This window comes from Anser anser (genome assembly GCF_964211835.1).
Source record: "Anser anser genome assembly, chromosome: 3".
Lineage (NCBI taxonomy): Eukaryota > Metazoa > Chordata > Aves > Anseriformes > Anatidae > Anser > Anser anser.
The window spans coordinates 118,937,540-118,949,746 of record NC_139722.1 but is presented as its reverse complement, the minus strand read 5'-3'; the positions used below and the strand labels follow the sequence as shown (position 1 = coordinate 118,949,746).

The window sequence follows — 12,207 nt, the reverse complement described above, 5'->3', positions numbered from 1 at the left end:
CACAGTGATAGGAGAAAACCTGGGCAGGTACCTTCGGGGTACCCTACGCCTTGCTGAGACGCGGAGATCCTGAACCTGTGAGCCCGTCCAGGCTCTGCCTTTTTCCCATGGGCACAGAAGGGATTCCCCGCGGTCTCGCCTGACCCGAGAAAACTAAAACCACACCCTCAGGGTTGTATCTCACGAGCAAAGCACTTCGCTGGTGTAAACTGAAGTCTCTCAGCAACAACCTCAATAAACTAAATCCTTCCCGGGGAGAAAGCGATAATCATGTGAAGAGGCCCGACGTCCCCCGCTGTGCATCTGGCAGTCAGCCGCCCGCCAAGCAAAGCGGCTCTGCCGCGCAGAGGGAAGGGGACCAGATGGGTGGGGGATTAAATCCCTAGGGGAGTCGGGGCTGGCTGTGCTGGTGGCCCTGCTCGCTGCTGCTTCGCATCAAGGTGTGGGAAATGCAGCGGGACCAGAGGCTGCCAAGGAGCTTTCTTTCCATCTTGCGTGCCCTTCTTGCCCGTGCTGGCGCCTCCTCATCTCCTGGTGGGTCGGCAGCTCCTTGAGGAGCTCGTGGAGATGGGAGAATTGTATCTGCAGAAGCTTTCCCTCTTGTTTAGAGGAGGCGATGCACCTCCCCATCACGGCAGCAGCAAGAAGCAGCTCTCGTTTGGCTATTTCCCATTAATGAGGAAGAAATGGGAGACTTTAGGGGTGCGGTCAGTCACAGCAGCTGTTGCGAGCCTATTGACTTCAGTGCAGTTGCCCCAGATGCGCATGGATGAGAAGGAAAAAGGGATTAAGCGGTGATGTCTCTGGGTGCCTGGTGCAGGCTCTCCTCTGGTTAAATTGAAGGGGTTTGTCATCGTGTTAAAGGGGAAGGAAAAAACAACTGCTTCTGACTTCAGCACTCAGACCTCAAAGAGCCATCTGAGATGCCTGGCTGAGTTTTGCAGCTTGGATTTGGGATACAGGCAGAGGATGGCAAGCAGTTATTCCATGCCTGCCAAGCACATGCACAGTCTTAGCCAGCGTGGCCAGTGGCATAGTTTTTGAAAAATTCTGCTTACCTGTGATTATTCTTTGAGCTCAGTGAATTATGCTGGGGAACGCTTGGGACGCTTCTGTGCCTGTGCATCAGGACCAGTGCGGGTGGGTGGGGAGGATGGCAGGTGAAGGGTGCACCCTGATACAAACTTGTTTAAGGGAAATGCAGAGGGATTGGTATATTTGAGGATATCTGATCACGTACCTCCTGAGGCACTGGAGGTAAGATCCGCTGTGAACGTTTGGATGCCGTTAGCAGCCCCAGCACCACTGGTTTGGCAGGTTCTGGCACTGTTTTCCTGCTCACGCAATCAGAAATGGTCTCGCTGCCCTGAAGCCAAGTGGTTGCATTTCTGCCTTGCACGTGCTAACTCTTGAAATACCTTGATCAATAAGACTGTTCATCTTGGCATCATCTGCATGGTTACACGAAGGCAATCACCTTCCACTGGTGGTTAAACAGATCTACTTACGGAATATCTCGCGAACTAAACCAGCAGATTTGGATTGCTTTTTGCACAAGACACGTAGCTGCTTCTCTGCAGGGGTTTGTGACAATAACAGGTCATCTCTCGGTCATAGTAACTTTCAAGATACAGCAGAAAAGAATGCCAATTAGTGTTTATATAGATAGAGCTAAAAGCTTTTGTTCCTAATTTCTAGGACACAGCTCTGAGCCCACTGCACACGCAGTGTTTTCTAGCAATTAAAACCACTGTTTTCTCAAGAAGAATTAAAATATCCTAAAAGAAAAGGCATATAACATCATCAAAAAGGCAGCGAGCAAAACTATCAGATGCTTCAACTCTTCTTAACATTCTCCTCTTTTTCAGGCTCTTGTACCTTTTGGGATCTTTGAGGTACGAGTCGCTGTTGCTTCTGTGTAGTTCTCCAATGTATTTTGATTGATTTGTCTGTGATGACCTGTCTGTGCAATAGTCATCAGGGGCGTGTTGCATGACTTGTCCAAATACCACTTAGGATGAAGGCCTCTGAAAAGATCCTCCAGCGAAGTCTTTATCTTTTTTTTTTCCCCCACATGTGAACACTGTATTGTGTCCTTTGATTCCTAAATATTTTCCTCCTTGCTGCATCAATCTTATTTTCAGCCTTTACTCTTCAATCTTCATGAAACTAATGTAAACAACTACAACACAAAGACTTCTGAAGCTGGATGTTTTTCTGCTTGGAAAATCTTTGAAGCTTGAATTTCTACTGCCATCATTTTCCTGCTGTTTTCCTGGTGCCTTGTGCTTCTGGACATGAGTCTTCCAAGAGTCCATTTTCCTGCTAGCGTGAGTGCCAGACTTTGGTACTTGAATAACTGAGTTCCTGCCTGTAGGACTTTCTGGACTGGCATTCTAATTCTTCTCATGCAGTTTATTATTTTTGGCCTATTAATTCTGACGGTTGTTAATTTTAATTATGCGAAGTTGAACTTGATTATTTAACCTTAATTAAGCCACTCTGGGTCTCCATTCCTCAAACCACTTGAGAAAGTATTATGGTATTCCCTTCCTGATATAACCTACATTTAGAGCATCGGCTAACCTTTTAAAACCAAAGAAGAGAGGGATGTCTCATTGCTTTCCTGAAATGAAGGTTATTAAGGCCTGACGGCGGGGTTTGACGTGGTGGAGGTGTCACGGGAGGATCGCTGCAGGTATTCTGTCTGCTCTGATACCTCCTGAGTTGGACACGCGGCTGAGCGCATGGGCAGCCCTACCTTATTCTAACCAGCGGGCAGTGCTTTGCCGTGATAAAAGCCTGCAAATAGGGTTTTATTTATGTATTTCTGCTCTTGAAAAACAGCCTTCCCAATTATGAATTCTAGGGGTCTGCTTGTTATCTCACCAAGTGTGTGGGACCTTTTCCTTGAGCGTGGCGTGACTTTCAGACTAGGTAGTACAGGCTGTCTAAACCAATGTTTTTAATTTACAGTCCGTCTTATTTTATCCAGGGGCCTCAGAGCTGACTGTTAATAAACATCAACTCAGACATTTAATTACGTGTAAAACATACCACAGTCCTGGATTTATTTTTAAAGAATTCAGCGGTATGATACCCAGATTTTCATGGGTTTTATTTAATTCCTGTACCTTCCTGCGTGGCACATGGTCCTGATGAGATACTGCAACTCTTCAGTGATGTGATTTAAGTACTTGAAGCGACCGTCCACCTTTACTGGGTGGAACATGGGACTATTGCTCTGCCTTGATGAAAGGAAAAATGAACCTGTGAATACAGCTACAGGCCTCTGGGGGATCAGGGTCCTCAGCTCGGGTACGAGGGGGCTGAAGGAAGGTTTTGAAGGTGGCTCTGGTGGGGCTCTCACACTGCCCGTCCTCCCGGTGCTGGAAAATACAGGTTACCCGGGGAAGGAGCTGAGCGCTGTGGGGCTGTGCATTTCTAGGGTGCTTTGAGGCAGGTTTCTCTGCAGCTGCAGGTGCCACAAGCTTTCCCAGCTGTGTCTCCAGTACCAGTTCTGATATTTATTGGGGTAGATATTTCCCAAGTACTTTCCCTAATACTTGCATAAAATTGACTGCTTTCCAAACATTGCTGCCATGAATTCCTGCGCTAAAGCATCCAAAGGAGACTCATACAAAAATTAAGTAGAGCATTTTATACTCATACATACGTTACAGAGATCCTGCCTTGATCTGCTTCCACCTGGTTATAAACCTGGCCTAACTCCCTCCTGTGCAAGCTGGCAATCTGCTGCTTCCCATCCCAGATGATCTTCCTGGACTTATGTTGGCATGGGGACCCTGGCAGAGAGCTGTGCATTGTCCAGGTTAGAAGTGGAACACAAATACGTGGAAATCTTCCTGAAGTAACACATCGCTTCTAAAAAAAAATGAGAAGGTGATGTAAAATGCATGGCTGGTTGGCTTGCCTGTTGAGTAAGAGATGGTTTTTAGAGGACATGAATTATGCACTAAGTCATTTTTAATATTAATTTGATTGGTGCTTGTTAAAGTGACTGTGGCAGTGACGTTCTGAAATTATTTTAAATAGTCAGAACCTATGGCAAAGAGCTGCCTCCCAGAAAAGTTACCTTCCTATGAAAGCTCTTGGTGAATTAAGCCACTTCTTGCCTTGGAGAAAGTCAGACCTTGGTCCCATGAGCTTTGATAGCTGCCTTACTTTAAGTGTAGGGTAAGTCCCATCAACCCTTGTAAGACTGGACAGCAGGAATAAAGTTCTGTGTATGCACACATATGTGTAGGATCAGGGTGTAAATCCCCTCAGCCTGCTGTGTACCTCTGAATCGGTGACTTCACAGAGCAACGCTCATACGAGAAGAGGTGGACTCAAAGCTCTGAAGTCAAATCCTGGCTCCGAGGGTGACTGGGACAAGTCACCTCACCATGCCATCAAACGCCGTTGGCCCTGCTCTTTTTTTCCCCCACTCTGCTTTGTCAGTGCCCCCAGGGCAGGGACTGCATCGTGTGTGCAGCAGGTGCAGCTCTCGCCTGCTGGTGTTACCTGAGCAGAGTTGGCAATAACAGGGCTGAGCTCAGCTCGTGTGTATCAATGAAACTGCGTTCAGATAGAGCCCCTCGGAAGAGCTGGTTCAGCATAATTCCGTGTTGGAGTGGGGGGCGGTGCTGCAAGAGGTCTCGTTTATATATGTATTAAAAAAAAATCCTGGGATGCTATCTTGCAACCAAATAAAAGGTATTCTAGGCCAGATTTTGCAGTTATTTGAGCAGTGACTTGCAGAGCCTCATGTCAACTTGAGATCTTTTCCCTGGCTGCACAGGTGGTGTTTTTACCAAGTGTTTAGAGTTTTTCCCTGTGTGTAGAAATACCACTGCTCGTTGAGGGGATTGTTGCTGCTCAGTGATGGAATCATCTGTGTAACTCTGCTGGCAGCTGCTGGGGGGCTGAGGTGGGAGCAGCGGGGCCTCATCCTGCAGGGCTCCCAGCACACAGCAGCGGTTTGGTGCTGGAGGCCGAGTCTTAAAGCTCGGCTTGGCCAACAGTGTAGGGCCCATAGGGTTTGGTCCTGCCAGAGACACCTGCCCCTTCTGTTGGCTTTGGCTGGTGTGAAGCATGCTTTGCTGCTCCTGGGATCCTGAGCAGCAATGCTGCAAGGGACAGACCTCTTTCTTGACAGAGGTGGGAAGAAAGGCTTGAGTTGTGCTGCTGACAGGTGGCGGACCCGGTCCCAGCCTCAGTCTCTGAACTTTTCGGTGTTTGGAGGAGACAGAGACACCAGTACCTTGGTAGTCCCGGTAAGGAGACTCCTTCTGGAGATCCTCTGTTAAATCCCTGCTTTGAGTAAGACCTTGGAGAGATCTGGACCTGCTTCTCCCATCGCAGCTAAGCCATGCAGCCTCTTGCCATGGGTGCAGTCATCACCCTTTCCCCTTCCTTGGTGATTTCACAAATAACACCTTCATTTCTAGGGAAGCAGCCAAAGTCCATAAGTACCTTCAGATCCTCCGACTGTATTTTGACAAATATGCTATGACCATTTGAAAAAAAAAAAGAAGAAACAGAAAACCTCTATTTCAGTTTTCATTAGACACATGGCTGATCTTTCTGTTGGTCTCTTCTGACTTCATTTCCGTAACTGTTTTTAATTGTTCTCAACAGGACAAGTGCTTTCCAGCTGGGCTGAGTGGTTGCCCTCACAGGAGACGTTTCTTCAGCCCGCAGTCGCCGTGAGCTCCAACACACTGGTCCTGTGATTCTCAGCGCCGTGGGATGAGACCTCCCGGTCGGCTCAGCCTCAAGGTGGGTCCTTGCTCAGCCTTGCTCTGTGAACTCCCCGGGGCGTTCGTCGTGTATTTCTCCTTGCTTGCCAGCTCTGTCCTTGCTCGGAGCACACGCTCCTGCAAATCCAGAGCAGCCCCTGGCTGCCGGCTGCATACCACCGTAGGTGGTGTTTCTGTTTTCAGAAGGGAAGTATTTGTCAGCAAGTAAAACATTTACTGGTGGAAAGCTGCAGCATCTGCAATCCCTGGTTGTGTTTCTGGCAGCAATTTCAAAATCTTTGCCATAATAACAGTAATTTAAATAGGCACTGTTGAGTGAAGGACAATTAGAGAGGGTTCACTTTTACGTTTTCCTAATATTCACCACAAGCTGCCACCGAGCCTCATTCTGCTGATACTTACAGCATTACAACTGGGCGACTCCTTTTAAATCAGTGGCAGGAAAGCGATGTAAAAACCAGAGGAGCGTTAGGTCCGGCACCTGGCGCAGCTCCCAGCAGGGCGCTGTGATGCTCTAGGTGGTCGCAGTGTCTTTTCTGCTCCTGCGGAGATCCCTGCACAGCTGCTCTCCCTGACAGCCTGATTTATGCCCTGCAATTTATGGAGCTGAACAAATGATTGTAGGAAAGCTATGCACTTCATTACACTTGACCAATTTTCCCAAGCCAGAGGGCAAATCCCTGCTTCTCTACCTGTGCTCACTTTGTGCAGCTGCCCTGCATCCTCTTCAATAGTCTGAAAGCCACAGATTAAAGGATGTTTCAGGGGGCCTAAGGAGTCACTCACCCTCTTTTGGAAGTTGAGCTCAGGAGCGGTGTAAGTGTTGCTGCATTTTCCCACTGGCTGCGATCTTCCTGGAGGATGCAGCAGGGTACTGGGACCAAATCCAACAGGGTGTGTGAAGCAAGTTTGATCCCATATTTCACATAAAATAAAAAATTTCAGGGCACCCATGAGCAGAACAGTTCTCTAACATTAGGATATAGTGGTTGTCTTGTTAAAATAGTTTTTTATTGTCTCTCTTAAATCTGAGTGGACTCAGTACGGTGTAATGTGAATTAGCATCACTGCCATGAAAGGAAGATACCTCTCAGAACTGAGCCTTTGGGTCTGCTGTCACCCAGCTTCCCTGGAGGGGAAGTGTACCTGCAGTTCAGCTGGGGAAATAATGGGTTAGTCACACAAAACAGCTGAAGCAGAGTAATGGCAAAAGTGTTTTTATCCTCTTCAGAATGAAAACTGGAGAAAATTTCTTTAATTTCATTTAAATTTACTGAATGTTTGATCTCGAAGCTCATTTCAGGAAAGAAACTGAGCACTTGGTTTCACCTCCATTAACCACTTTGATAGTCCAGGAACTGCATTGATACTGCCCAAGTTAATGAAGTGTGCAAATTAAAAGTTTTGTCTAGTCCCTCCACTTTCTCAAGCGTATCTGAGGCCCAAAGTGGCCCATTCATCAACAGTCAGCTTGCACAGGTGTTGCAGGGGTAAGAGTTGAGCCACGGGGTCTTTGCTGGTGGTGACAAACAAACCCAAAGACACCAGGCCAGGCTCTCCAATCCCAGCTTGAGTTTTCAGTGCTCCATGGTTAAGAAATGCAGATTCCCATATTTGAACCAAGCACGTCGAGTCTGGAGCATTGCCAACACCGCGCAGTTGCTGTTTCCATGGAGGCAGCTGTGAAAGCAGATTTTTCCTTCAAAGAAAGGAAAAGCACGGGACAGAGCACAGGCACTCCAAACGGGTGGAAGTTCTTCACCAAACCCTGGCAGAAAGTGAGCCCCCTTTGGCTTCTCTTCTGTCAATGGGTTTCTTAGAAGCCAATTGCAGGCTCGTTTTTGCAGAGAGACCCGGATCACCCATGTGGTGTGGGTGGCTTCTAGCATCCTGGGGTCACGGATGGAGATGGGGCCTCACCGATCTCAGCAAGCCTTACTTCCAGCAACGAGAGAGAGATGGGAGAAAACGCTAAGCTTGAAGGGGTTTTATGGATTTATGAAGCCCTCCCGCTGGGGGAAGGGAGCTGCTGAGGCTTTGCCTGTCTCTAATAAATTCAATTCTGAGCGATCAGGGTGCTGGGAGAAATATTCAGAGCAGACCCAGCAAAGCGGACCCGCAGCAGCCACCACGTGATGTGGAGTTAATTCCGTTACTTTCGCTTCATCCCCTGTAAAATGGGGCTGGACAAATCCTCCTCCTTGCCTGGTAGGAGCTGCTCCCTTGGCTTTTCCCTTCAGTACTGGATCGAGTCAAAGCTACTTGATCAATTTAGTGCCTTCTCTTCTGGCCTATCCTCCCTTACCCAATTTTCTGTTACACACCTGTCCCCTCAGCCTCCACCTCCACTCATGTCGGTACCTCTGTGCTGCTCCTGTTGTCTTTTCTTCCTGCAAACCCAGCACAATTTCTGCATTTATGCCTATCGCTCTGCCCTCATCGCTCCCTGAGAATCTGTTCGTGGTTTCCCTACAGGTATTTTCTCTTCCTTGCATTCTTGCTGCAGGCTCTTACATCAGGGCTTTTTGTTAAATACTGGGAGCATCCTTCAATGTACTTGACGTCACAGCAAATAAAGGTGACTCTGCTGGTTGCGTGGTGTCACAGCGCCGTGGCAGTTCCCCACCTGCACTTACACACTCGAGCTTTCCTGCAGTTTTCTCCAGTGCTGTGTGTCGGGGTGAAAAAGCTTGGTGCTGATTAGCACTGGAGAAAGCTATGTATCGATGGCTCTGCTAGTGGATGGTGCTGCTCTTCCTATTTTCTGGTTCAGCAGGATAGGTGGGCTTAATAATGAGAAAACCTTGCCACGGAGATCACATAAAGCAGTGGGCAGCTGAAGCACGGGGCGAAGAGGAAAGGCGTCAGCGGGAAGCAGATGGGCAGCACAGTGTGTGGTTTGCCTGGCATTTGTTGTCTTGCAATAGGAAGCTCAGAAAGGAGCTACAGTGGGACCAAAAGAAGAGGAAAAACACTGAAACCCATAAATATTCAGAAGAGCAGAAGAAACAAATGTATTGACCTAAGTGACCATTGGTGACTCAGAAGCTTAAAGGCAGTGTTCAAGTCACAACTGGGCGTTAACAGCGTGAAGGTGCGTGGACAAAATGGGGCTGTGAAGGAGGAAATGGGAAGCTACTGGCTTTTGGAGCAAAACAATGGAAATAGTTTCGCTGAGACTCCACCTTCTGCTCTGACCACAGAGACCCTTGGCAAACCAGACTTGTAAGTTTATATTTTGCCTTCTGCCAAAAACAAGTCAAGGACTGCTGCCTTCCTCCGAGCAGGGTTTTTCGTTAGGCTAATTCAGTCAATAATTCCGTCTGAATCATTGCCATGTGATTCATCCATATGAATTGCAGACTGATTGCAATTTTTGTCTGTTTCTCCCAGCTGAAAGCAAGCTGACCTGCAAGTTTTTTCTTTATTGCATCCATAGGAAAATTTTATCTGTGCTGCCCCATCATTATTTTTCTCTTGTTGAAGACTTTTTTAAACAGAAGGGATTAGCTGGAGTAGAAGGCTGTACTGACATCTTTCAAAAAACAAAACAAAGCAAAAACAAAAACAAAACAAAAACTCTTCCCTGGAGAAGCTTGAATTAGCCCCCCCCCCCTTTATTTCTGCAATTTAATTGATCATTTTACAGATGAGATCCCATCAAAGTACACTGATTGATAAAGCCTCAATGTCTTAGACTTCAGAAAGCTGATTCCCTAGGTAGAAAAGGTACAGCACCTGTCCTGAAACCTGACAGGTTAATAATTTTATTAATATTTAGTCCTGATTTTAGGCATCTAGTGGTTTCTTTTACACTTGTATTTGTTTTTATTCTGTGTTCCCATAACATAATTTGTGTACGTTTCCTACCCATCCCCTTTAGTGCCTCTTTGGATCTGTATTGCTTTGTTCTATATTTATTCCTTTAAGCGTATGGTGACATCTAGTAAAATCCTTTCTATGTTACCGTGAAAAGCTGTTCTCCTGGGGTCAGTTCCGTGAACTTTTGTTATTTTGCAGCAAACATCAGGGGTCAAAAGTGTGGAGGGGGGTAACTTAGCTGTTGGTAAGCGGAGGTGACGGGGAGCATAGGGACAGAGTTGGAGGTGTAGGTGGGTTTGAGATGAAGTTTGGAGAGCGTATGGAAGGTTGTTTTGCAGAAATAGGTAGGCGAGGAGCAGTGCAGGGAAGATAGGTAGAAGCTGATGGAAGTGGCCTTTTGGGAACCAGCCCCAGTGCAACGTGGGCTCAGGGAGCAGAGGCACTGCAAAACTGAGAGCCCTGGAAAATGGGCAGTGTGGAAGAGCTGCAGGGATGCCTAGCTCAGCCCAGAAAGTGAAAATGGAGCAGGAAGATGCTACAAAGTTCTCCTTACACACTCTTCAGATTTTAAGTATGCCTTTAGCCAAGAGAAAAAAATAAAAATAAAAAGCCTAGTTCCTCCTCCCCCCATCTGTAACTTCCTTGCTCTGATTATTACCAAGTGTGGAAGCATTTGCCTCTGCACATGTGATGGATGTCAGCAGCACTGGAAAGCTGTCATTGGGGGAAAAAGGAGAAAAAAATCTCTTTGTTTCCTGGAGCAGAGTTCAGTGGAACATTTCAGATGCTCGCTTTCAGATTATTGCTGTTCTGCTCTGCCTGTAACTTGCCTTTTCCTCTGAATTAGAAAGCTATCTATTATTAGGCTTAAAGGTGAGTTGTGGCTTTGCATGTTAGTGGCATTGATCCATCCCCATGGGAGTGTACTCCTTCAGTGCTAGAAAGCAGAAAAAAATGCACATGTTGGTAATTAAATCAGACTTTATTTACTAATATTGGCTCTGAGATTTCCAAGTCAGAAATTTCCATCATTCTCTTCCCTTTCTGATGAACATGAGCTCTGCTGGATTCAGAGCAGATAATGTGCAGCCCTGCCTTTGTGCTTCTTTGCAACACACCGGCTTCACAGGGTTTAAGTCGCTGAGGCTTTCGTTTCCATTGAGATGTGGGAGAGAGCAGCAACAAATGGGAGGGAAGCAGGGACTGGTGTGCTGAATGGCTGGGGCTGTTTTTACCACTGTTTATTTCCAGCTCACTTCTCCAACGAATTTCAATGTGAGTGAGGACTCAGCATCTGCTGAAGCACGGTGTGATAGCGCGGTGGAGCTGGCTCCAGAACAGATCCAATGCAAGGAGAAAGGCGTTGGGCAAGTTGGTTGGCAAACGGATGATTAATGTTCAGTTGCACATCGTTATCACTGAAAAACAACGCGGAAAGCTTCTGTTTAAAGGGTTGGGTGCAAAGCTGCAGTGTTACAGAAAGCAGTGTATCACTATCTTAATCTTTCTTCTTTTCATTTAGCCTTTATTCTTTAAAAAGAGTAGTCACTTTGGGTTTTGTGCAAATCTCTTCTAGCTTGTGTTACAAAGAAGGGGAAATAAGCTTTCTGAAACAAAGTCAACCACCTGCCCTCTCACCCCTGCCTTTGCATTGCTGTCACCATTTAGGGTTATTTTTCACATCCTGCTATCAGTGGAGGGAAATAGAGAAGAAGGTGGCTCTTTCTAGGGTCAGGGTCCTCTCCTGTTGAAGCCACCAGTGATTGAATTGCGACCCAGGTGATGAGCCAGGAAGTAAAAGGCTGCAACGAGACAGTTCTGCACTGGGGCACAGATAATGGGATGCGAAGATGACTTTCAGGGAGGTACAAAACGCACAGCAGCAGGTACCCAGCTCTGCTCTCATCGGGTAACATCCATCATAAATACACTTTTTTTTTTTTCATTTCTCCATAAAATACTTTGCTGCATATTTGGCATTTGAAAAAAAAAAAAAGAATCAATATACTGAATCAACTGATTTTTAAATGGCACCAAGGGTAGTGTAGGTCTGCTTGGCAGCTCCACTGCAGATACAGCTTTTGCAGCCTGAGCTGAGCCCCCACAAGCAAGAGAGGAGAAGCTCACATGGACTTTGCACTGATTTATTCATATCACATCTCATACGTGGGCGAGCTGAGCCTTCAGCTTTTGGCGTCCTGAGCATTGGTTACTTTCAAGGACATGCCACAAGTAAGGAACACGGGGAGATGAGATTATCTTATTTCCATTTAAACCATCCAGCCTATACATAATAAGGAGAAATAGTGGTTATAATAACAGATTCATTACCTGTACTCTGAAGGTAATGAACCTTCAGAGTACTACGGGGGAGCTACTGGAAGAGGTATTGTACAGCCCACTGTGTTTTACATAATCATTTTAAAAGCCGTCCACGGCTTCTTCCTGCATTTATCCTGAAGAAGCTGGGAATAATTTAGAAAAAGGTGCTGTCAGTAGCATTGAACTCAAGGCTGAGTGCTGCCGGTGATTACACAAGTCAGGGTGGGCGCACTGAGAGCGAGTGAAGGCTGTGTCAGGCCCCCTTGTACTGTGATGTTGTACGTGGATGGAAGCTGAC

General features: G+C 46.7%; 1 protein-coding gene across 5 annotated transcripts in view; it reads left to right on the top strand.

The window, feature by feature from the left end:
• The window catches only part of PAK5 (p21 (RAC1) activated kinase 5), a 122,180-nt gene that overhangs the window by 49,525 nt on the left and 60,448 nt on the right, over window positions 1-12,207 (top strand). For all 5 annotated transcript variants that reach the window (XM_083828917.1, XM_083828915.1, XM_083828916.1 and 2 more), the window contains one exon: window positions 5,644-5,784. The gene's annotated coding sequence lies outside the window, so the exon portion shown is untranslated. The remainder of the gene's footprint in view (window positions 1-5,643; window positions 5,785-12,207) is intronic.